This window comes from Daphnia pulicaria, chromosome 1 (genome assembly GCF_021234035.1).
Source record: "Daphnia pulicaria isolate SC F1-1A chromosome 1, SC_F0-13Bv2, whole genome shotgun sequence".
In the NCBI taxonomy this organism is placed as follows: Eukaryota; Metazoa; Arthropoda; class Branchiopoda; order Diplostraca; family Daphniidae; genus Daphnia; species Daphnia pulicaria.
In genome coordinates this window covers 12,809,904-12,835,981 of record NC_060913.1, presented here as the reverse complement: position 1 = coordinate 12,835,981, position 26,078 = coordinate 12,809,904, and the positions used below count along the sequence as shown (strand labels likewise).

Here is a 26,078-nt window from a genome sequence, read left to right as displayed (position 1 = left end):
GACCTTTTCTGAGTCCGTCATCAAAAAGCCGAGAATAAGAGAGAGAGAGAGAACTGAAAATATTATTTTTAAAATCTTAAGATTCTGGCGCGCTTGCCAAATTGATAATGAGGCTATTTTTATTTATCACCCATCAAAATAAAATAAAATGAAGAAATACACATCTATAAGCTCCTTCTCTCTCTTTCTCCACGGCAGCCGCACAGCTCAAACTTTTTAGGAGTGGGGGGTGTCCAGCTCGGCTCACGGTCCGTCGTTTGGTATTTCTCTACGAAATTCCCTCCTGTCGATCATTTATTTTAGTTTTGTTTTTGTAGTTTTTTGGCAAGGTTGTTGTTGTGGTTGCGCCGGCCGATGATGTCGTCAACCCAAGATTGGACCCCCATCACCTCCATCTTTTCATTCCCCCCTTGAAATCTTACATTTCCCGTGTTACGTAATCACGCCAGAGGAGCGCTAAACTCCGCGGCAGATCTCTCTCTAGACGTCCGTTGGTTCTACAAGTGCGTTTCTTGTACTTACACTCACACACACACCAAGTGCAAATATTATTCCGAGTCGCAAAAAAATAAAAAAATAAAAAATATGAAAAGCTCAGACGGAATTCGATGGCCTCGTCGACGGGATTACAACCCATCTACCGCCGGCGGGGTGACTCCCGACCGGATTCTCGCCTGGCACTTTGGAAAAAGAAGAAGTTTGGCTTTGATTTTATTTTGCTTCTTCTTCTTCTTCATCTTGATCCAGCCAAAAGAGCAGCAAGGAGCAGCAAGGAGCAAAAGAGTCGGTCGTCTGTTCTCAATAGCGACGCGCCATGTGTTGATGGACCGGTGGAGAATTTATCCTAGCGCAAATAAATATCTGCCCAGCCACAGAGCAAAGCAAAGATTCGAATAAAAACAACAACAACAACAACAACAACACAGAGATGGATGGAACTGTACAGGGGCGGCCCTATGTATAAATATATACATAACGATATTCAGACCGGCTCGGCCGAAAAAATAACAAAATAACCAAATACCAAGAAACTCCGCAAGAACTCGAAGAACTGGAATAAGAATAAGTCGACGAGTTGGAGAGAAAAAAGCGCTGAAATAAAAGTTTTATCCTTCTGGTTTGTTGCCAATTTTATTCCCCCATCTCGCGCTTGGTAACCAACACACACACAGCACACACATAGTGTGTACTATATGTCGCTCACGAGACATTTGATCTCTCCTTTTTACCTTTTGGTTATTGTTGCGCAAATATTAATCGATAAATGACGCAAGATCCAGACCCTTTTTTTTTGTTGGTTTGTTTTTATCGCCCTGTCCTATTGACTATAATCAAAGGTCAATTTTCTAATCGCTGGGCCTTTATGGCAGCTGGATTCGATTGGTATGGACACAAAATCGGGTGGGGGGATGATCCAATTGCATTTCCCGGAGGGGTTGGTTGTGAGGCCTCCAGTCAAAACGTACGGGAACCTCTTGGATGGCCAAACAGCCCATGACTTGTACTTTCAGAATGGCAAGATTATGTTTGGCTTGTACTATTTCGGTTTTATATAAATAGAGGACCACTTGTATCAATGCGAACTGCCATATAACCTGCTGCTGCCCCCACAACTGTATAACCATTTGACCGCAGGTGGTATACGGACACATTCGAATGAGAAGAAGGAAAGAAAAAAAGAATTATCGGAATGAATTGGTCCGACCACGCGAAGCGCTCGTCAAGTTCAAGATGAAAAACTGGCCAGACGAGGCCAATGTGTTGCGTGTTAGAGGCTCTCCGTAATAACACAGACGAGTTGTAGTACTACCTACCCACGGGCAGGGGGCATATCATCATATTATTTTTTTTTCCGACAGTAAAAACATTCAAATAAAAAAAAAGAGGCTCGCGCTCATCGGCCGTCTATATATATATACTTCTAATATCGGATTCCATTGGCGGCTCAGACAATTTGGATTCCTATCATCTTTAGGCGCGCTGCTTCTCCTTCTATCGTTTTTATGACGTTCGATCGATGATTTTCTACGACTCTCTTCTCCACTCGAATGCGCTATCGCCTTGTATGCGCGCCAATCAGCATAACACTATGTAATAATGGCAGACATTGATTTGAGAACATTGGCCGCTAATGATGATGGCATCTCTCCTCTCTGTTGGATAAATACAACGCGCAGAAATAGAGCGGGAGATTGAAACAAATTCGCGCGAGTTGGTTTTTTGTTTCATTTTAGATAAGAAGAAATCAAAAAGAGATGGATGATTGAAAAACTGGTTCTTTTGGTCCACTTTTGAACCCTGTCAACTAGTATATAAGGACCCCCGTCCTTATATACTAGAATCTCATCTTTTTATTTTTCAAATCACAGCGATGGTGGGCGATGGTGGCCATCGCTTATCAGCGACGTGCCGTTCGAGTCGAGTTCTTTTTTTTTCTTTTTCTTCTTCTTGGTATTTCGCTTTTGGCCGTTCGCCAAAAAGAGCCATCCATCCAGCCGACTAGTTGGCCGGCCGTATGCAACAGCGACTCAAAGGTCAGGGCTGCATGTTGTTGCCTCGAGGAGACCTTCACCTACAAAACGGCCAAAAGAAGAAGAGACACGGCGACATCAGCAGCAGCAGCAGCAGCTCTTGCCATCCCTTTTTCGATGATGACCAAAAAGGCGAGTCTCAAAAGGAGTCGATTGATTCCACAAGAGAAGACGAAAAACCAGTCAGCCTAACTATCAAAGAGTCGAAAAATTCAGACACGCGCGCAACGATGTAAAAGACGATCAAATTCCAACGAATAACCTGAAACAACAAAACAACTTTTCACTTTGAAGAAAAACAAACACCTGATACGTTTTTGTTTTATTTGTTTATCTGCTGGTGATGTCGGTCCGATTTTGGCACAACTACCTGTTATTCTCAAACACTTTTAACGGTCATTTTAAACCAGGTAATTTCTGCTACTTCATTTGATTCCGATCATCAGAAGAATAGCCCATTCGATTCACAAATTCGAAGAATGTACCACAAGTTCGTGTGGTGTCATATCTTTGGGAAGAGGATGGAATAAGGAGCTGAGCCAGTGGGAATCCTGCGTCTTGGCCGTCTTATGTATAAATCCGCCTTCAGCCAGAGTCAAGCAGCCTGATAGATACGGTCGAATGTATCAACTCTATAAGCTTCTCATCTACTTCGTCTCAGCAGCGCAGATAAGGCGATCTGCTTCTGGTTATGGTCGCAAACGAAAAACCAAAAAAAAAGAAAAGAAAAAAAAAGTTGGTCCCTGTCTCCTGGAGGCCCCACGCTTATCCGGGCGATCTCGGCTCGGCTGGATATATCTCGCCCCGTATATACTTGACGCCCGCTTCATATCTATTGGGCTGGATGGGCAGCCGGCCTTGTATATCATTCAAAGTGCTTGAGCGCTCACCGTGAGGTTGGATATACGTATACATATACGTTCTGGTGATTCTTCTTTTTCTTTCTTTTTTTCTCGACGTGAATGGACGAACAACCAAGAAAAGAAAAAGAAATGCAAGAAGTTGGAATGGAATGGAGTTGAAAAAAAAAAGGAATATAGAGAAACAAGAGCTCGACGAAGGTGTCCGACCACCAAACGACCAGCACCAAAGCCGCAATAATAAAGACAAGACCAAGAAGAGACTTTTCGTCCATCTGATTATTATTCGTTCGGGGTTTTCTGGTTGAAGGCATTCTCCGTTCGGATACATACTATACATCTATTCTCCCGATTGTTTCTTTTTCTTTCCTTTTTAATTATCTACGAGAAAACATCAGGACGGGCATCAACGCCGGCGACCACCACCATGTGCATCGTTCTTCGTTTAGAACTTGTCTCAGAGCTCCGAGCTTTTTTCTTTTCTATTTTCTATTTTCTTTTTTCTTCTCTTTTTTGAGCTCGCGGAGGTGAAGGACCTCTCGCTCCGACGGGCTCCTATAGTAACTCAGCCCCGTAAAGACCCAACCGCAAAGTGATACAGGACCCAACAACAACAACAACAACAACCGGCCAACTACTATAGACACTCGAGCCGTGGACAGGAAAGAGAGAGAAATTGAAAAGAGAAAAACAGGCTGACAGTAGTTGGCCTACGCCAAACTTGCCGCGTGTCTTATTTCAAATTTGCATACTATAGGACGGTAATACAATTTCGTGAGTCACATAGCGAGTTGTACACGTGTAAGTGGCCGCGTACAATATAGTGCGCAAGTGAAACAAGACGAAGTTTCCCTACATCAACTGGGCAAACAACAGGACGGTATAGCGGATGTAGGTAGAAGTGTACTCCATGACCTCAGTCGATACAACAACGCGCGTGTCACTCTCGTTGCAATGTTGTTTATTCGCTGGATATCACATTTTCTGATTGAAGAGGAAAATAAGACAATGTCCTCGTCCTCGCAGCATTGGAGACTTTTTCGGGGGGCTAATAAACGACGTAACAGAATGTCGTCGGTCGTTATTTCATTCGGGTCTTTTTTTGTTTTGTTTGTTTCTTTAATAAAATTCTCATCTCCGATTGCTTCGGTCGTGAGATAACTGGAGATGCTACTTACACGGCCCTCTACACGCATCAGCTAAAGTCGTTTCGTTAATAGTTAAACGGTTTTTATAGATTATGAAATTTCCCCTTTTTCATCTTTTCGGTTTTTTAGTTGAAAAAAAGTAACAGCAGGGCCGGTTTAATGGCCGAGAGCAATAAAAAAAGTAAGAAGAAGAAGAAGAAGAAGAAAAAAGGTTTGGGCAACGGTTTTGCACCCGTGAAACAAATCGACAATGCACGGACGATAAACCGTCGATCGTCGACGCTATTTGCTTGTTAAAGAGACATAATAACTAAATAACAATCAAACGCACCTGTAATAAAGGTTACGTTACCTACATTTACTGTACGACGAGCCCCCGCAAAAAAAAGCTGCCACTTAATCTCTCATTATCATGATTATGATTATCTTTTTTCTGATTCAATTGTTATAATCCCGCGTCCGAAAGTCTCAAGTGAAGGTGTGGCTGGAAGAAAAACAGAAAAACAGCCGATGGTTTAGAGAAACTTAGAAATTCCCCTAGCGGCTTTGGGGGGGGGGGGAGTTTATTCAACCTCAGCCAGCTGCAAACCAATTCAAAATCCACACACACACACACACAAGATTCGAAAAGATGTGACGACAAGAAAAATGGAAAAATAAAAAATGGCTATTAATATTAGAAACAGAAGGCGACAGAGAGATGATGGCCGCGTCATCTGTTGTACAAACAGCTTTTCCCGTGAGTAGTAAAAAATATCTGCGATACGAAGCGCTTTCTGCCAACACCGTGATAAAAAAACCCAACACGAAATATCTCGAGACAATCTCTGCTCTCCTCCCTCCGACGCCATCTGAATTCTTTTCCATGTGTTTTTCGTTTTGTCCCGCACTCGACGAAAATGAAGAAATTAGCGAATCATTTTTTATTATTTTCGGTTCGTCCATAATTTCTCCGTTTTTCATTTGAAGAAAAGGGAAACACAAACATGAAAATGTGTATGCTGCTGCTGCTGCTATTCTCATCGTTTTTCTTTTCCCACGGCGACGCCAGCGCCGATTCTCCCTATAGCTCTCGCTGGTTGGCGCAGTCACGCTGCGTGGCTGTCACTGTCACGCTGGATGTATACACACACACACGCCTCACGCTGCTCCTTCTCTCCCGCAGGACGCTCAGTATGCAGAGAGGCACAAGCGCATCAGGCACGTAATAGTTTCGCCGCTGCGTCTCTACATGCGCGTCTGATGGGAGTCGCTCGGGAAAAAATGGGAAAAGACGGAGAAGAAGAAGAAGAAGTTAGCAGCAGCACGTACAATCACCCATGGGGAAAAAGTGGGAGGCTAAAAGGAAAGAAGAAAAAGGCATCAACTACCAGTTGTGTGTGTGTGTGGTGGTGGCCGCCGTGCAGCAGGTGATTGAACTCTGCGCGTTTAAAAAAAAAAACACACATTGGGCGACGACAACAACAAAAAAATAAACAGTTCGGCCCAGCGTCGGACTCACTAAATGCCAATGAAAAACGAGCCGGTGATTAATTTTTTTAAATAGACTTTAGAAGCGACGCGATATACGAATCGCCCGTTGGAATAATAAAAACACGGGCGACTATACGTACGACATTTACTATAAAAAGAAAATGGTTTGAAGAATTTATGAATGCGCTGTGGTGGTGGTGTAATCGAAAGGATAAGGCCCGGGAAAAAAAGAAAAAGAAATGAAGGCGGGCAGGCGTCGTCGCCCGGTCTCTAATCGCATCGCGGTCATTATGTAATGTACGTACGTATTTATATATGTTATGTTATGTTATTTATTATGTTATTAAACAGCGGGTGGGTTATACACAGCCTATGTTGTAGATTTCTTAGAGAGAGCGAAAGGTTGTTGTTGTTGTCTTGAAAGAAAAAAAGGCCGTTCCTGTATTGTTTTCTTTTCCAGGCGAGTGTGCACAGATATGGAACCGCGGTGTCGTGGGGTGTTGTTGTTTCTTTTGATGAGAAATCCTAAAAAAGCAACAGCTGCGACAACCGCTGCCCGGCAAATCAAACAAGTCAAAACTCTTCGATAACAAGACGGGTCAATCAAGTTCAGTCGACAATATAGGTAAGCCCCAATTTCGTCTGGTGGATCTGAATTTTAACGAGGCTGGACACGGACCCAGTGACACCGGTGGCTTTTTATTGCTGACAACCAAAAGCGTTTGATTCTGTTTGTGACCTAGGTCCAATACTCTCGAATGGGATGAAAAAAGAAATGTTGTTGGCATTCGACAGTCAAAAAGGAATCATATAAATTTGGCTTATAAATAGTTAAGACAATAAGTGAACGTCAATGATCATAAAAGACATTCTGGAACATCTTGGTCGACTTTGCCTATTTTATTTAGGGGGAAAAGGTAAGACCATTGACCTGACTTGTCTTCAATTGCTGCGAAAAGAAAAAGGGGGGAGACCTTAGTGACGGTAGGAAGAAAAAAAAAGTCTTAACATCGATGGATATCTCCTTTTTGACTTTTCAGCCATTTTTAATCGCTAAGGTCAATCTTCACTCAGTCGGGTCTTAAAAAGTCGGAAAATAAAAGAGAATTTGATTTTTATTTTTTGGCGAGGCACTCGGCCGAGTCTCCTGTTGTGGGAGAGAAAAAAAAAATAAAGGGCGGAAGGGAAACCCATTTGACCTGACATGACCCGGGAGACCACACCCAACAGCGTATCCGCGCTCGTATAGCCTCTCCCACACGTTTTCCTCCAACAATAAGTGAAGAAGAAGGAAACAAAAACCCAGACACGACGTCATATTCGGAAGTGGATGAATAGAGAGGCACTATACCAGCGAGAGACACACTAACAAACGAAATATTACAATTAAAAAAAATGTGAAAAATAGCTCTTGGAAATGCATAAAGATCAGGCAAGCGAAAGATATGGGGAGAGACAGGAGGCGGAATAATAATAAACGGGGGGGGGGGGGGTCAAGGTGAAGGAACTCTGAATGGGTTTGTGAGAGAAAATGTCTTCCCGACTCGAAAAATAGAAGACATGGAGAGAGGGGGGACTATGAAAAGCGAATGAGAATCTAAGAAAAGAAAAGAAAAAGTCTTTAGGTGGAGGACGACGTGTACGCGCTCAACATATTGAGTCGAGTGAAAATGCAGCCGAGATTTCTCACAGCGACATCGTAAGTGGTAAACCGTGTTGTATCTATAATAGAAAGTCGCTATAGATGCGCAGCTATACCCAGTGAGTGGTAGTTTGCTGGTCACAAACATATTGTTATAACTGAACGATTATTGAGGAAAAAGTGGATATAGGAACTGCACCGGCAATTAGATATTTCTTTTTTTTTTTCGAGTTGTTGTTGTTGTTGGGGTTTTCTTTTTCAAGACAAAAAAAAACCCGCACGTCTCGGCTGTCTCGTCCGCGCTCCTCTCGCTTTCATCCGTGAACGCTCCTGCCAACGAACGGGAATGAGAAGTGAAATAACGAGGAATTTTTTTTTTCATTCCTCCTTCTTCTTCTTCTACTTCGCCTCTTTTCTCGTTTGGAGTTATTCCGGAATTCCGTCAAGCCTCAGTGTGTCTCTTTGCTCCATCTCTTCTCTTCCGAGCTCGTGAAGATATTAAAACATAAAAGCAGCTGAGGAGGGGTTGGCCGGGTGATTGTACTGGACGCGAAATGATTGTCGACTGCATCAAACGGCTATTTCTATTTCGATAGTTACAGTCGAGGGGGAAACTTGAGTTGGGGGCAAATTGGGAGTCTAGTTAGCTTTGAATCAAATGTGAATTCTTCAAATCGCCGACTTGTGGGTGCCCTGTTCAACCCGAAAACAGGATGGACACGACATCGTTCTACGAAACTTTGCGCAACCGTTGGTTGCAGAGAAAAATTATAGATGCTCAGGGGTCATCTCTTGGTGCGTGCACCATATAACTACGACCGGTACGACCCGTTTCAGTACAAATATAACATTCAGGAGATGTCCGTACTCGAATGTGCTGACCTGACCTTTTCCCCCAACTGACGCGATTAGGAGGAAACATCAAACTTGAATGGAGAGTCATTGATCAGCACATGCCACTTGGGTAAAGCGTCGGAGAACCGATTTTAGAAACGGAACATTTTCTCCGAAACTCGCTGGTCTTGTTTCGTGCACGGCGTTATAATTATAAAAGAGGCTCCCATTAGCTTAATACCTTATAACATTAGCATGCGTCAAGTCAAGAATTGTTTCATTAGCAGGAAAATGAGAAAATCAAACGTGTAACGTTAGGCAGTCCCACATATTCGAATTAAGAGAACATAAAAGATTTTGATTTTGTGAATATTTACAGGGAAATTGTCCCATGGATTCACCTTGCGCCCGTCCAAACTCAAATTCATGAGCTACAGGGAAACTCAAAAGTTAAACGAAACTTATTCTGCGAATTTCTTTTTGGTTCAGGCGTTACATCTAAATCTCTTCTGGTCATTTCAACTGAAACGAAATGTTCTCGTTGTTCGAAAAATCGTTGCTAATGATGCAATATGCAACTCCTGAGAATCCTGAGGATAAAAAATTTACGAGGAAGTGCCGGTGTGACGGCAGGTCCTTCTTGCTCATGAAATTTTCTAGACTTTGCACTTTGCTTAAAGTGTTTAAAGTTCAAATGTTTTTGAAATTGATTGTTTACCCACAGACGAAGTTGTGAGGTGGGACGAAAACAAGCCTGATCTGCAGTCGTTCTACAACTGAGTTATTCAATGAACCCTGACTGAGTCAACAAAAAAGGCAAGAGAAAACAGTTCCAGTCAACCGCATGGCTCAGGAATAATCGTATACTCCGACTACTATCTAACATTTTAAAATCAACGCCACTAAATAGTCAAAAAGAAAGAATAGATACATATTGTCCTACCTGTAAGCCTGGGAAATACGGCCAGGCAACCATCCACAAGTGCTCCATCTGCAGAAAAGTGAAGTACTCCAGTAAAAGTACTGAATACTCCCAGGCAGGATAGGAAAATGGGCGTCCGGTGTCTTCGTGAATATACGGCTCTCGTACAATCATACGAGGAATTGAAAGAAAGGGAAGAAGAGATCCGTAACTGGAACGACATTGGTGGTTTCTCCAATCGAACGGGATGCAGTTTGTCTAAATAAAAAATAAACAATGGGTTCTGAATAATTTTGACAGCACAACAAGTGGTAATATAAGGATAAGTTGAAAATGAGATAGGGGGTAAACCCTAATTGTAAATGAACAGGAGAATACATGTATACACTGCATTGGTGCAAGTCATATATCATCATAATTTGTAGCAGATGAAATAAGCAAGCACAGATGAATAAGAGTAACAAAAATCATTTCCCAAGCGATGTTACTGATGACAATCTCAGGTCATTATTACCAGCAAAAGCAAAACTGGCAAAACTTGCATATCATGTGGTTATTATGGCTGCTAGAATCACATCTGCACAGAGAAAAAGGTTACTACACAATGCAACAAAATGCCATGTATTGAAAAAAGGCTAACATCATGGGATCAATGTTAATCAGGAACGTTTCAAAAATTTGGAACAGGTTTACCTTTTCTATTTAAGCTCCCATAATCTTTTATTTGTATTCTTAGATTTATCACTGGTTTCATTTACCTGCTAAACAGCATAGAATGTGTATTAAGCTACTCCATAAAGAGAGGCGTCCAGAGTTGACACTATGACCGAATTTTTAAAATTCTATATGTTTTGCTGTTTTCGTGCAGCCACGTATACTTTCCAGAAGAAGTGATCGTTCCGTTTCTTTGTAATCTTGAACTTCGCTTCTTTGTCTTTTTCAAAACTTGTAGACAAAGAGAAAGCAGACGACACTAATATTCTAATTAGTCATGCTTTCTAAAGATATCGATAGAATTAAAAATCGAACCCCACCCCCAAACCCTCAGATAATTACTTTTAGCACAAAGTTCGTTGATTTCAAAATTATTATTTGATTACTGAAATAGTGAAGACTATGCAATTTCAATAACAATGCTGTAGCCTACCGGGATAAGAATTTGCTGGCACTGTCTGTGGAATGCTGTTGCCCTGTTTGATGACCCCTCTACCAAATTAGGGATCACGATATGGTTGTTACGATTAGTGAGAAACGGTGAATCTTTGAGTACAGTCCGAGTTCTTCTTCGTACCGTGGTCATCCAGGGGATGAGATGGCAAATTTTACAGAATTTATGGAAACGTGTCCAGGAGGGTGGCTTTATCAATGGGATTTAATTATTCTGAAAAACTTGTATTAATGACCTAATTTGTATTGAAGGGTGGTGCATTAAGATGCTTCAGAGTTCAGACACACTCTGGCCCGGAGAGATTCATCAGTGATTCACGAAGGTCATCGAGTACAACAACAACAAAAACTTGATTGAGGTATTCCAACGCAATTGAATATGCGAATAGTGGCGCCATTTTTGAATTTATTGACCTGGAACTGATCAATTTCGAGATTACCGCTATTGTTTCGAATATAGAATGGAAATTTAGATCTTTGTTATTTGTTCAAGAAAAAACCTGGATGTTAAGTAATTATATAATCGTAATTTGAACATCGCAATTTTGCAATAGGTTACATTTTAATATTCACTGGCACCGTCTGGTGATACCAAACAGGTAAATAACTATAACTCAGCATTAAAAATTCCCTCGAGTTTGTCACATTTCTCCCAAAATGGCTAATATAATTCGAAATTGATTATTCACGATTACATTTGACCAAGAACCGAAGGGTCACGAAGGTACTTCGACCTCCATTCAATTTATGGCGAAAATTCGAATTAATTCAAAAACTTATTTTCGTCTGATTGATATCAATGCTTCTGAGCTGTCCAATTTTCGAACACGTAAAGAACTCGAGTTGTTTGAGTGTTGCCATCGGAAGTTGTTCAATCATTTCCTCACTTTGATTCTCGTAGACAACCGAACGACGGCCATCACTAAAATCAGCAATGATCTCATCCCGTTTATTTCCATTTCAACAAAAATAACAAAAATTAAAATATATAAATTGCCAGTCACCAGGACGCGTCCGCAAGCGCGTAGATGAGATAAAAGAAAAACGCGAGTAAAGGCGGCGGTGGCGTCTTATTTTATTTATTTTTGCTTTAAATAAAAAGTTTCGCGGGCGGCCGTTGCCTGGCTGGAACAATCACCCGAGAAGGACCTGCCAATCGAATTTCATTTTTATTTCGCAGATGTAATAAGAAAATATCGTCCCCCAGATGAACATTTGTGAAACCTCCCTATATAGACAACCAACCTTATTTTTGCAATTTGAATTTAGCCTATACGCCGATTATAATTCAGAATCAATAAAAGTGATTGGGATTAATGTTTGATAATAGAAGAGCAGCGGGGAAAGGAAGAGCGAATGTCTTTAAAAGGTTTCCTTCGTTTGTTTTAAAATCAAAAATAATTGACGACGAACTAAATTAAGTCGTTTGTACTGTAGGACTCGTATGCCTGGGATTTTGTCTGGCGGTCGAATTAAAATTATTGATCAAACTAATTAGCCCCCCCCCCCCCCCACACGCAAATCAAACTCGATTCCTCCTTTGATCCAATATAAATCAACGGGACTTAAGAGTCTCGATTCTTTTTTTGTTGTTGTTGTTTTTACTTGACAGTTTTCTATTCTTGTTATTTGTTTTTTGTCGGTTGTGTGTTTGATGTGACCGCCCCTTTTTGTGTACCAGACAGCTGGTGACGCAACTCTGCCGAAGTTCAATCCGTTCTGTTCCGCCGTCCAACAAAACTGCCGGGCTATATAGAAACAAAAGGAGAATGGCTCATTATCAAATCAGCGGCTAAGAGCGGCGGGTATGTATGGCTTTGATTTGCGAAGGAATGTCTCGCTACAACGAACTAACTAAAGCCTAGCGCGGCTAATCCAATCGAATAGGCCGAAACTTGACGATAATCTTCCGTCTGTCTGTTTGTGTATATCTATTTTTAAAGCGCATCGGATTTGGATGAGAGAAATGCTAGTCGGAAATCTGGTTGTATATTCATTTTCTTTATCAAAATATGAAATCAGAACCTTTATAAACATTTCTCGTCGCCGTATATTTACTTGAGACGTGGTGTACAACATGCAGCTCATTCTTGTCTATAAATATCCGTAGAACACAAAGGGCAATATACCTTTTGTTGGTGTACTTGCTGCAGTAGTACTAGCAGTACCTAGCTACGCCAGAGCTTATGGGAAATCTAAGGGGGGAAAAACGACAGATGTTTTTCTTTTTTCCCTTTTGGCTTCTACTTTCGCTTTGTATACGATGATACGATTATGATTGCATATTTAGCCATGTAGGACGACGGTCTTGTCTATTTTTTCTCATTTTCTTTCTTCCTCCGTTTCGTCGAGAGTTCGATGATCTGTCATCCCGACACACATCAGCGTGTTTCCAACTTGTAACGAGAATACGGCAGCAACACTCCCCGAGATTGCTGCCGTGCTGTACACGTAGAAATATTGAAGTTGCAGAACCGCTGCTAAAAGAATGGACAGCTGTTCCGCACACAAGAAAGAAAGAAAGAAAGAAGAAGTGAACGCAAGATGGTCGTGCTGGCGCTTTGCGCATCAAAGAACGACGACCAAGACGAAATGAGTCGACACAAAATGTTACCCCCCCCCCCCCAAAAAAAAAAAAAAAAACACAACAGAATAATTCACCATTAATTTTTTTAATTGAATTTGGTACATGATTCATATGTCAAAGACTTTTTTTTTGGCCACTGTGTATACAACAGGCGACCAAGTGTTACCTCATTTTTATTTCATTTAATCATCTTCGCTAGAGCGGGTTGCATGGTTTGAAACGATCAAAGCGGCAGGTCTCTGCTGGATGGAAATCAACATTTTCTGTTGTTTCTACGGGAATAAGGGCGGGAGGTCAGCCGAAAAAGATCCTTCCATCCGAGAGTGAAGCCCGCGGACGGACGTACGGGTCCGGGAAAAATAGCCCGTCGAACATGGTCGACGGGCTAAGAGTGAAGAAGCACTACACTGGACTACACGACACCCACTCGTCTACATACATTATATTATACAATGTCTATAGACGGGATCTCCAACAAACGTCGAACAAAGGCAAGGAAAAGGGACGGACGGACGGAGAAAAGGAAAATGTTGGTCGAAAAGAAAACCGAATCCAAAAGCAGGAAAAGAGGCAGCGAATGAAAGAATGTGGGAGTGACAGATATGTGTGTAGAGGATCCCCGGCAGTGCTGGTGAACTTGTGTGACGCGCGGGGCACGTGAGCCAACGACTCGTTAACATTATAACATTGAACTTTAGAAGTCGAACGAAGGGAAATGTGGAATTATAACAATTTTTTGACGATTCAAATCCCTGAGCACTGGCCCCGCTCGCTCCTTCCAACATTTCAGACTGTCGACATGGAAGGATTTTTTGTTTCGTGATTTCAACTCAATCGAAACCAAATCAGCGACTCCGTTTTGCTTTCGTGTGTTGCGTTTCTCGCTGATTTGATTCATTTCCATATGTTTGTCCAGCCCAACCCTTTTCCAGTCGATGAGATCAGCCGGGACATATAAAAAGCTTATAACGAGTCGTGAGAAGTGATGTCAACCGTGTCGGCTGTTGTGTGGGCCTGGGATATGGCCGGCCATATAGGAAACAAATTCCCCTAGCGTCCGCGTTTATTCCACCTTTACATCTTCCAATATCCCAGTGACTGCTGCGCGGGCACCATCGGATCGCTCAGAATGCCTCCCAGTTACTGGGAATCAGCAGCAGCCAGCGGGAATGTTAACGTTTCTCGTCCTTTTTTCCAAAAGAAAATCTACTCCCACCCACCCACACGTATACACACTCCCAAACAGAGAGAGAGAGAGAGAAAAACATATTTGATCTATACGGATGATTTTCTGTCTATTTCTTTTTCACTCACTCTTCAGCTCTTCTTCTTTTTCTTTTTTTCTTCTTTCCCCGCATTCGGTCGTGTTTTGTGGTTGCGTGCCCGCGTGTCACGGATTCCTGGCCGTCACATTCTGGACATGAAGTCGTGTCAGTGACATCGTCGTCGTTATCGTCGTCTCCAGTGTATATATCCCTAGGTCGTGTTGCTCTAGCTCTTTCTCTGTGTAGGGCCTATATTCCCCCCCAGTTAAAAGCCAAAAGGAAATAACTGGGTCTGCCCCTTCGCCGGCCCTGAAAATGTCATCATTTTCCCTTTATTTTTCTTTTCTTCTTTTTCAATTCTTATATTCGTTTAAAAATATTTCCCTTTTATCTGCCAGCCCTCGTTGTATAGTGTGTCTAATCTGACAGTCACCCTTTTCTTGCTCGCGTCCTCTTTCGTCATCACCAATCAACTCTGAATCATTTCGATGCAACAATTGAATCAAATGTCGTCACCCCCGCAGTTCTATAAACAGAAATAGAGTTCTTTTAGTTGTTTCGTGTGTCTTTTATTTCCCACGCGCCTGATTACGTGAGGATTCTGTCGTCAGCGACCCTATACAAGTCGAAATGGAGGCCCGACGAGGTATGTACCGTCTGGCCACCGCACACCTGTTACGCAATTTGTACATTATAAAGCGGTTCATTAAAAAACAAACAACTGCCACCGAAATTACATCGCACACGTTCCTGTTTTCTTTTATCTCACTGTTTTTTTGTTTTGTTTCTCTTTCGTTCGTTTCGTTTCCCCCAAAATCCGTTTCGTTGTTTTTAGAGACGACGGACGCGGCCCGTGCGGACGGACAACCCGAAAACACAAGACGACAACAACAACCGTTCGTGGAATTCCATCCCCCCTTCGCTAGAAACAACGTGAAAACATTTCCAATCGCACCCGTCACGTCTCTCGTTACCTACTAGTCCATTACACACACACACACTCACGGGCGCTTGTTTTACATATTATTGTGTTGCGTGCACAAGGCTTTTCTCTCCCGTCCGATGTGACATTGTTTGTTTTTGTTGTTGCTCGTTGTCCGTGTCTTTATTGGAGTTTTCCATCGCTACTTTTGTGTTGTGCATCTCCTTTTGGCCGTCGTTGCGGCTGCGGCCCAGCATTCAAGGGCGCCGTCGTCATCATCATATCCCGCACACGCCAGCAGCAGCTCTAATACTTTTACAAGCGACAACGCCTTACACACACACACACACACACACATCGACGTAAAACTCTATAAAAAAGAGTCTGGGCTGTTGCTGCCACCCCAATGCCCTTCTTGTTACACCAGAAAATCCAGTAGTAGTGGCGTGTATAAATACACACACGGGATGCACACGCGTCGGGTTTGTACCCCACAGTCTCATCTCGATCGGGACGTGTGTGTGTGACAGAGTCGGGCTAACCCTATCCCGACTGCTGCGGATTTTATAGCCGTGTAGAATATAAGAGACGACAGCATATAGTCCGCAGACGATAAAATGGCCAGGTGCTGGTCTCATGGATGTAGCATCCATCTCTCGCTCTTGTCTATTTTTCATGCGAAACCGGTTCAATCGGACCTGCGTTGTGGCCCGTTAGGTTGAGCTGGGGACTCCGCCAATTTATCCGCCCGTCTGTCTCGTTTAAATTGCAAAGGATTTTGTTGTTGTTGCTTTTCTTTTTACAAAATAAAATTTAAAAAGAAGATAAAATTGAGATGGAATCAGACTGACAACAAACAAACGACAATGTATAATCTGGCACACAAAAGTTGGTTCACGCCGATAAGAAAAAAAGGAAAATAGATCGACCCTTTGCCCCAACCGATTAACGTCACATCAACGCAAACATCAAACGGATCGAATTGAAATCAAAACAATTGGCTGTGGTCTAGATCTGCTGAATAATTATTTGCGCTAGTGAATTATTATATATGAAATTGTCGTTGGCTGGATATCTATAAGGGCTCCGGGTTCTGATTGACCCTGAGATTTTGATATAGTCTGCGGCCGTGAAGTGCCGCGTGCAACGGCCAACGAGCGAATCATGGAGAAAGAGAGAGAATAACGAGAAAAAGTAGGTGAGGGTCATTGACTATAGTATCCATGTGATATTGGTGCCTGCCTACGTCTGTTTCTTGTTGTCGTATTACGTGGCGGGTGTTGCATTAATCGACAACACACTCCCCGGATTGCTGGACGATATCGCGCGATGATGCAAAACTTCAATTCAAAAGCAAATGGCGAAAGTCTCGATCCATTTGGCGCGCTTTCTTTATCCGCGTTTATTCAAACTCTTGTCTACTACTTATCGTTTATGACTAATGGCCAATTATTATCTTTTGGATCCCAAGAGGGTCCTGGCGGCCAGTGAATATTAAAATGTAACCTATAGCTAAATTGCGTTGTTCAAATTTTGATTATATAACTGCCTAACATTCAGGTTTTTTCTTGACCCAACACAAATCCAAATTCCCATTCTGTCTTCGAAGCAACAGTCGAATTAAGCTCGAAATTGATCAGGTTCAGGTCAATAAATTCAAAATTGGCGCCACTATTCGCCTATTCGGTTGCTGGAGCTTATTATACACGACAATCAAGTTTTAGTCGTTTTTGTAGTCGACAACCTTCGTGCATCACTGATGAATCTCTTCGGGCCAGAGTGTGTTCGAAGCATGTCTTATTGCACCGCCCTTCAATACAAATCAGCCAATTAACGAACACTGTAAGTTTTTCAGAATAGTTACCGCTTATAAAATTCACTCTCCTAGACAAGTTTCAACGAATTCTATAAAATTTTTTGTCTCATCCTCTCATCGTTGCAGTGGACAGAGTTGACTCGAGATTCTTTACATGTTCGAAAATTGGACAGCTCAGAAGCATTGATATCAATCAGACGAAAAATGAAATCAGTTTTTGAATTACTAATTCGAATTTTCGCCATAAATTGAACGGAGGTCGACATACCTTCGTGACCCTTCGGTTCTTGGTCAAATGTAATCGTGAATAATCAATTTCAAATTATATTAGCCATTTTTGGAGGAGGAACGACGAATTCGAGGAAGATAGTGATGCTAAGTTGTAGTGGTGGTGGCCAGCGAATATTAAAATGTAACCTCTATAGCAAAATTGCGTTGTTCAAATTTCGGTTATATAAACTGCCTAACATTCAGGTTTTCTCTTGAATTAATGCAAATCCGAATCTCCATTCTATATTCGAAACAACAGTGGTAATCTCGAAATTAATCAAGTTCAGGTAAATATATATTAAAAAATGGCGCCACTATTCGCCTAGACAGGCGTGGAGCTAATACCATAATCAAGTTTTCGTTTTTGTTGTACTCGATGACCTTCGTGAATCACTGATGAATCTCTCCGGGCCAGCCATCAGCGTGTGTTTGAAGCGTCTTATTGCATCGCCCTTCAATACAAATCAGGCCATTAATACAAGTTTTCAGAATAATTAGATCCCGTTTATTAAGTCACCCTCCTGGACACGTTTCCATAAATTCTGTAAAATTTGCCATCTCATCCCCTGGATGACCACGGTACGAAGAAGAACTCGGACTGTACTCAAAGATTCACCGTTTCTCACTAATCGTAACAACCATATCGTGATCCCTAATTTGGTAGAGGGGTCAACAGGGCAACAGCATTCCACAGACAGTGCCAGCAAATTCTTATCCCGGTACTGCATTACGCTATGAAATTATTGTGGTTGAAATTTATAGTCTTCATTAATTTGGTGATGAAATAATCATTTCGAAATCAACGATCTTTGCTTGTTGAATAGTCTGAATCGACTGTAGTTTGTGCATTCGTGTCGAGCACGGGTGAGAAAATCACTTCAATTGTTTTTGAGCAGTTTGAAACTTTGAATTTAGATGGTCGATTTTAAAATTTTTTATCGATACTTAATAAGCATGACTAATTAGAAAATTAGTGTCGTCTGCTTTTATTCGGCTTACGACTTTACGTTTACGAGTTTCGAAAAAGAGACGAAAAAGTTCAGGATTATTACAAAGAAAAAGTACTGCGTGGTTGCACGAATAATAAACCAAGAAAATGAAATGGGTCAATAACAAAAATATGGTCGTCGTGTCAGCCCTGATCGCGCCTCTTAATGATGGAAAAGCACAGCACTGGAAATGCATACTGTTTAGCAGGTAAATTAAACAAATAGAGTGATTATGGGAGCTTCATGTGGACATGCGTCCCAAGCCCCATGTCAATACATGGCATTTTGTTTGCACTGTGTGTAACCTTTTTCTCTATGCAGATGTGAGACTAGAGCTAGCCATCATATTAACTTCAAGATATGCAAGTTTTGCCAGTTTTAATTTTGTCGGTATTGACCTGAGATTGTCATCAGCAACAACCTCAGCGTCATCACTTGGGTAAAGTTTTTTGTTACTTTCATTCATCTGTGACCTGCTACATGTTATGATGATGTATGACTTGCACCAATGCAGTGTATTCATGTAATCCTTAGATTTTCCTGTTTATTAACACCAAGGGTTTTACTTTACCCACTATCTCATTTTCAACTTTTCCTTATAATACCACTTGTTGTTTCTGTCAAATTTGTTTGTAACCCATTTTTTTTTAATTTAGACAAACTGCATCCCGTTCGATTGGAGAAACCACCAATGTCGTTCGAGTTACGGATCTCTTCTTCCCTTTATTTCAATTCCTCGTGTGATTGTACGAGAGCCGTATATTCACGAAGACACCGGACGCCCATTTTCCTATCCTGCCTGGGAGTATTCAGTACTTTTACTGGAGTACTTCACTTTTCTGCAAATGGAGCACTTGTGGATGGTTGCCTGGCCGTATTTCCCAGGCTTAAAGGTAGGACAATATGTATCTATTCTTTCTTTTTGACTATTTAGTGGCGTTGATTTTAAAATGTTAGATAGTAGTCGGAGTATACGATTATTCCTGAGCCATGCGGTTGACTGGAACTGTTTTCTCTTGCCTTTTTTGTTGACTCAGTCAGGGTTCATTGAATAACTCAGTTGTAGAACGACTGCAGATCAGGCTTGTTTTCGTCCCACCTCACAACTTCGTCTGTGGGTAAACAATCGATTTCAAAAACATTTGAACTTTAAACACTTTAAGCAAAGTGCAAAGTCTAGAAAATTTCATGAGCAAGAAGGACCTGCCGTCACACCGGCACTTCCTCGTAAATTTTTTATCCTCAGGATTCTCAGGAGTTGCATATTGCATAATCAGCAACGATTTTTCGAACAACGACAACGAGAACATTTCGTTTCAGTTGAAATGACCAGAAGAGATTTAGATGTAACGCCTGAACCAAAACAAATTCGCAGAATAAGTTTCGTTTAACTTTTGGGTGTCCCTGTAACTCGTAAATTTGAGTTTGGACGGGCGCAAGGTGAATCCATGGGACAATTTCCCTGTAAATGTTCACAAAATCAAAATCTTTCATGTTCTCTGAATTCGAATATGTGGGACTGCACAACGGGACACGGTTGATTTTCTAATTTTCCTGCTAAATCAAACAATTCTTCACGCATGCTAATGTTATAAGGTATTAAGCTAATGGGAGCTTCTGTTCTACTTATAACGCCGTGCACGAAACAAGACCAGCGAGTTTCGGAGAAAATGTTCCGTTTCGAAAATCGGTTTTCCGACGCTTTACCCAAGTTAAGATGATTTCTCTCTGTAAGGGTTTATTATACAACCAATCAAAGTGGTTGCTCATTTGTAGAACGACTGCAGATCAGGCTTGTTTTATATCTCACAATTTTATCTATGGGTCTTAAGCAACCAAATTTAATAATATTTGAAAATTCTTTGAAGTTTAAACACTTGCGAAAATAGAAGCGAAACTAGAAAATTATTGCAGCCACACCGTTACCTCCTCGTTTCAACGATATGCTAAGATAGTGGGAAGAATATAACTTTGCTTGGCAAACTCCTGTCAAAGTGTCAAGGGCGAGACCAGAAAACTTGTTCGTTCTTTTTTGTTTTTTCCTTCTCCGTGAGCGGCTCCCGCGTTTCGACCAAGCAATAACAAAAATAAACGCAACCGTCTTCGAAGTAGGTCACCTATTGCTGTGGGCTATTTAGCGAATATTTTTCCCTTTTTTTTCTCGAATAGTGGGAGGTTGATTTTTTTATTTTCTGGTTCCTTTTCTTTTCTTTTTTCGCTGCCGCACCGCCGCAAAACGTGACAGCGCCGAATTTCGTTGTTTTTTGTTGTTGTTGCCATTGAGCGGAATTTGATAGATTGCACGAATTATAATAATCTCATGTTTCTCCTAAATGTCTTCTTTTTCTTTCGTTCACATCATCCACCTTTCTTTTACGTCCGTGTCCTTGGCGGTCGGTGCTAACGCACACAGGACGCGGGATGGAAAGACTTTGGGCGAAGGAACTGCCGGCGGAGCAGCAGCCAGACGATGTTCAAGGTGTCGTGAACCAATTCATCAAAACGTGACGCGACAAGGGCGATCCCTTGAATTAGTACCTGCGTTTGTGTGTCTGCGTCTGTCTGCAACCGGAGACACTTGACCACCAAAAATTCCCCAAACAAAATTCAATTGACTTTGAAATGGTAAATCAGAAGATTTACATATACGTAAGATTGTCGTACTGCCGTCCATTGCGCAATTCAATTATTTGATCCCGATCGTTTCGTTCTGTAATGAAATGCATTTTATAAGGGGAAAGATGTCGCCGGATGAAAAAGTTCTTTTTTTCTTATTTCTTTTTCCTTGTTGAAACTGTTGCTGTTGGCTTCCTCTGTTGGTTTTAATGTTTCGTCGGCCCGGCTCACTTCGTGAGTGCGTCTCTCGCCGCACGAGTCCCAGTAGACATGCAGCTGTTTTCCCCTGCTACACGATGGATATTTATGTAGATAAATAGAGAAGGGGGGTACAGCGCCTGCTAGAGATTGGCTCCTGTTTGCAGCAGCAGCAGCACCTAACGCTCTTTTCTTATAAGAGTTCCACTCTCTCTCTCTCTTTCTTAACAGACAAAAGCAAAAACACACAGTTTCTTCTTCTTCTTCTTCGCCCTGGAGTGACGACAAAACGGTAGACGCCGACGTACAGTATAGGACCGTGGGGTTGAAATGCGATGGTAATGATAACGATAAGATGAATTTCGCTCCTGCTGTTGCGCGCTCCTCACCCGGACACTATTTGGGCGTTCCTTCTCCCACAACCATCAGCACCGTAGTATGTGATTAGAGAGAGAAGAGGAAAGTCGAAAAAAGTCTTGGGGAACAACCGAGAAAAGAAGGCAAATCTTCTTCTTAGATATTAGCTCCTGCTCCATGTCGCCTTGTGGGTCTATATGTACACCCCTGAAGAGTATGCAGAGGACTCTCACTCACTACAACAGTTGACTATTACTTATGATCGTATATACCAGCAGAGCTCTCCTTTCTCCCAAGTTTGAGATGGGTTTGAGCCCCCTGTGGGCCCCTCATTTTCGGCCCTCTCTATCTTTTCCATTTCATTTTTCTCTTTTTTTCTTTTTTTAAAAAATAAAACGATTTAGCCTTTTATTTTTAAAAGGCCTAGCCAGGAAGGGAGGAGGCCTATAGATCTTTGGAAGAAAAGAGCATCAAGTCTGAAGGGATGAAGGTGTTGGGACTGCGGGGGTTAGAGGGAGAGAAGGGAAAATCAAGATGGCCCACACGTTTTAATGCCGAAAAGGTTGTTCAAGTTCGTTGCCCTCGGAGAAGCCACCAGATATATACGTGGAACGACCCCTCAAAAAATAAGGGAAAAAAGAAGAAGAAAAAAAAACCTTTTGCCGTGTTGGCTTATATGTATAGCGAAGCCAGGCACGTCGGCCTCCCTCTTATTCCGTGACATGACATTTGCGTTATCCTTCTCGTCCTCTATACATGTATTGCGCCTCTTATAACAACGGAGCTCTTATACAGTCTCCCTTTTTCCAATGTTTTCTACCTATCTCTTAGACGGCCAGTCACTTTTGCATCAGGCGATTTTTGGCCCTTTGCCTATATAGGTGTACAAATGGAACAGAATATTGTTGGAACTCTCTGGAAAAATAAAAAAAAAGTGCCAACCATCTCCGAGCTACCAAAATACAAGTAACCCCCCTTGTCTGCGTAGTCTATACTTTCCCCCCACTGACAACTTGAGAAAAAAAGACTTTCCATGAAAATACGGGGCTCAAAACATTTCAATGTCAAGTCTTAGGTCGTAGCGAGGACATCCATTCAAATGCAGCGCCATACATACAATCAAGTGTAGCGCCGTCTCGGAGTCATTCACGTTTCATTCAGACAGATCCCGCCCGATGCTCACCCTTAAGAAATCTTTCGCTGCCGGCCTGGCATTGAAGCCTCCATCTCTCCCTCCCCAACCGACCCCTAATATCATCAAGCATGTGCGTGTATGACTGGGCACATGCGGCCCGGCCCCATATCGAACGGTATAAATACATGAGGGGCATCACAACAACACACACACACACCCCTGGCTGGATACGTACCGACACACAACCCTCCAGCTCGACGAGACGTGAGTCTGGCACAGGGAAGAAATGCTAATGAGCCTGTGCTATTCCCTCGCCTTATTTCATTCCTCGCTCTCTCCTCTCCCGGAGTCACCAGATTCTTTTCTCCCTATTATATCCAAAGAAGAAGAAGAAGAAGAAGAAACTCTTACTCAGAGATATTCTTCTATGGAGGGGAGAAAAAATTTCTTTTCTTTGGTTGGAGTGAGGAGAATGAGAAGAAGATGAAGACGAACGAGAAAACGCCATCGAGGCGTGGGAGAGAGAGAGAGAGAGAGACATTCCATTTCAATGATTAGACGGAATGTCTCCAATATGATGGCGTGTACGATTGAGAAACGATCAACCAAGACACTCGAAACAACGGCAGCCGAGATCGTTAGAATAATCAGCCAGCCAGCCAGCTCGTGACTGTATAGAGAGACAGCAACGGACGGACGGACAGACGGAACGAGTCTATTACGGATATTCTCTCTAGCTCTCTCTTATTGGCCACGGGTAATAATGTCCTGTCTGCTAGGTGATTTACCTGCACGTCTTGTGTTCTTATTTTATTATTTCTTTTCTGTTTTGTTCGGCGGTCGTCCTTCGCTGCGTTTTCTTGCTCAACTGTCGGGGATATGAAGAGGAGGATGCGCGTCTTGTTGTGTTATTATTTGACCGCTTTTGTGGGCCGGCCGGATGAGATACGGCGTCTGCTGCAGTCCAGCCAGCCACCACAGCGTGTCACGCTGATGGGGGCCATTCTTCATATTTTAAGGAGTGAGCGGTTGTAGAGAATGTGTCGCTCCGCTTGAGCGACAAGAGACACACACAGCCTGGGCGAACGGCTATTGCCAAAATATCAAAACGGGCTATAATAACAAGCAATAATAACATCTCTCTCTCTCGTTCCATTCTTTTTCTGCGCGCTCCAGCTAAAAACTAACTGTGTCCCGCCGGTCATCCCGTATCATTTCGAGCGTCCGCCGACCGGCATTGTGAGGTGCGCTCTGTCTGTGTGTGTGTGTGTTTTTTGGCAATGAGTCCTCATCTTTCTTTCTTCCTTTCTTCCAAGTAGCCCACACACTCGTCACGAGAAGACACAGCAGATGACGACGACGACGATCGTAATATTCACATATATATACTATTCACATAACCCATTCTTTATTTTGTGTCTTCCTGTCCTATTATACGTATCCTGCGTATAGTTCTTTCATTCCTCTTAGTGCCCATTCTCGAGTGTTTTTATCTCTCGGCAAGAGGTTTCGCTTTTCGGCTGGGTGGCGCTCTTCCTTGGCTCCTTTTTCTCTCGGGTGTTTGTTATAGACGTCAGTCATGGAGCAGCAGCACCACGGTCTTCTGCTGCTGCCTCGCCTGTCACTCAACTCGGAAAGAGAGAAATATGACGGTCGTTCACCTTATTTTTTCCCTTTCTTCTTCGACTATTTTCTTGGGATTTTTTTTTGTGTGTTTTGTTTCTTCCAATCCGTCCATCCATCCGTCCGTCCGTCCGTCTCCCTTTTTTCTTGTTTTGTCTTTCCAAAACTAAAGGCTTTGCAACGGGCTGTCGAACTTTTTATTTTTCCGAAGGAGGTAGTACAAACGAGCCAAAGCTGCAGCAGCAGAAAACGCTTAATGGATAAAAATACAAATATAATACTACTGAGACAGAGATGGGGGGGGGGGGGGGATCTACTACTGTACCATACAACAATGAATGAGGAAACAAAATAAAAGCAAAAGCGCTTGGCGTATTAGGGCTCTCCTTATCTTTCCCGAAAAGCCTCTCTTGTATTTTCTATGCAGCAATTCAAAATGACTTTGGCGGAGCAACAATGAAGTCAGAGATAACCCCCAGAAGAAAAAGAAATTTTAAAGGGGGGGGGGGGGGGCCTGTAGAATGCGCAAGTGAAAACATTTCCATTTTTTTGTCTTTTATTTTGTGTTCAACTCGCATTTCCAAACTGAATAAGAGAAATGGGCATTTCTTGGACACGCAGAGGCCATGGTAAAGGGAAGCCAAGAAACTTTAATTAGTTGGATGAGATGGCGTTTCGCTATACTATACAAGAAATTTAAAAATTAAAAAAATTGTGTTTTCTTCTTCGGTCGGAATGTCTGAACTTCCCGATTTATTTTTTCCTGATTATTCAAAAGTCGTTGCCCAGAGGATATGATACAATCAAAGACGTTTCGAATCAAGAATGAATTATGGCCGCAATCAAACATAATCATTCAAAGATGTTTACAATTTCATCAATCACCAATTAGCTATATCCGCACTATATTTTCCCCCCAAGTTGAACAATGCCCAGTCAACCGATACGGGAAAATGGTCATAAAATTCCCAATAACCCTGTCTCCTTATTCTCTCGTGTTTCTTTCACCTCAAAAGAAATGGGCGTTGAAAAACAAAACAAAAGTGAAGAGGGAGAACACGAAAAAATAAAAGAGAAAAATAAAGGGGAAAACTTTTGAAAGTGATGTTCTTGTCTTAGCAGAGGGAACGTGTGCTTGACTCCAACCCGTCCGGATCTGCCTTTTTTTATTATTATTCCGGCGATAGGCACGAGAGAGACAGCAAAGAAAGAAAGAAGGCGGAGAATGAAGTGAGCGGTTGGCTGTGGCAATAAATAAACCTGCGCTGACTACTAGCGCTAACCAAAATTGATCTCTTTTTCTTTCTTTCTTTCTTTCGTTCTTTCTCAAAGGTATACACTCATTTTCTTTTCTACTTTCAGGTAGTTAAATCAGTCAACCCGCAGGGGAAAGGTCAAGCAGAAACCGGCTACTCTTCTTCTTTCTTGATCTTTTTCCCAATTTCGACACACTGCTACTCTCCAAAATGGGCCAGTTTGCCAATACGCAGTTGTAACACTACCTCAGAAATGACCAGCAAGAAAACAAAAACAACCGAGCACTTTTGAAGTTTCTTTAAGCAGATAACGGCACGTGTATTGATCGAAATTTCGAAAACAAAAAAAGGAGAAAAAATAACCTGGCCGCCGCGTGTTTTCTGCAAATTGGACAGAAAACACAGTGGCGTGTCGATCGACTTTTACACAACCAAAAGATTAAATTATTCTTAATAAATCCAATTGA

General features: G+C 42.2%; 2 long non-coding RNA genes across 2 annotated transcripts in view; both read left to right on the top strand.

Annotated features, from left to right (window-relative positions):
- LOC124337859 overlaps positions 1 to 26,078 on the top strand; it is a 639,313-nt gene that overhangs the window by 330,376 nt on the left and 282,859 nt on the right. The gene's annotated exons all lie outside the window — the stretch shown is intronic.
- On the top strand, positions 18,545 to 26,042 carry LOC124338129. Its single transcript, XR_006917668.1, has 4 exons — positions 18,545 to 18,634; positions 18,748 to 18,865; positions 19,083 to 19,319; positions 25,718 to 26,042. It is a non-coding gene; the product is annotated as an uncharacterized LOC124338129 (long non-coding RNA).